Consider the following 819-nt stretch of genomic DNA (forward strand, 5'->3'; position numbering starts at 1 on the left):
GAATAAATGAATATAGGAGATTAAAATATACCATCAGAGAAAGTGATTAGTATGATAAAAAGGGTCAAGAGATAGAAAATAATGAGGAACTTAGTTATGGTCATAGCTAAAATTTATTGAGAGCCTACTTTATTTTGGGAAGATCCCCTGGAGGAGGGCATGGCAATCTACTCCAGTGTTCTTGCCCGGAGAATCCCATGGACAGAGCAGCCTGACTGGCCACAGTCCAGAGGGTCACAAAGAGTTGGACATGACTGAAGGAATTTAGCATGCATGTGCTTTATTTTGGTCCCAAATCACTCTGTATGGTTTATCATATTTAATCCTCTTAGTCACCTCCTGGGTTAAGCCATCTGATTCCAAGGCCTATTCATTTAACCATTATGCTGTATATCTGCCCCTCAAAAAGGAAGTAAAAAAGATAGAAGTTGACTTTCTATAGAAATGATGAATAAAAATCAAGTCATAGGACTTAATAAGTGGAACACAACAGATATAGTAGTGTTAAAAATAGAATGTCATTAAAACTTGGATAAAACAAAAGTTTGCAAATCCCCTCAAAACCTGAGTATCATAAAACATTTATTTTTATTTATTTTTTTTGTGTCTTCCCCTTTATTTATTTATTTATTTTATTTCTAATTTTATTTTATTTTTAAACTTTACATAATTGTATTAGTTTTGCCAAATATCAAAATGAATCCGCCACCGGTATACATGTGTTCCCCATCCTGAACCCTCCTCCCTCCTCCCTCCCCATACCATCCCTCTGGGTCGTCCCAGTGCTCTAGCCCCAAGCATCCAGTATCATGCATCAAA

The 819-nt window shown here is 36.3% G+C and overlaps 1 protein-coding gene across 1 annotated transcript in view; it reads right to left on the reverse strand.

Moving 5' to 3' along the window:
- The window catches only part of GLIPR1L1 (GLI pathogenesis-related 1 like 1), a 42,725-nt gene that overhangs the window by 438 nt on the left and 41,468 nt on the right, over window positions 1-819 (reverse strand). The gene's annotated exons all lie outside the window — the stretch shown is intronic.

This window comes from Bison bison, unplaced genomic scaffold (genome assembly GCF_000754665.1).
Source record: "Bison bison bison isolate TAMUID 2011002044 unplaced genomic scaffold, Bison_UMD1.0 scf7180017864497, whole genome shotgun sequence".
Taxonomy (NCBI): domain Eukaryota; kingdom Metazoa; phylum Chordata; class Mammalia; order Artiodactyla; family Bovidae; genus Bison; species Bison bison.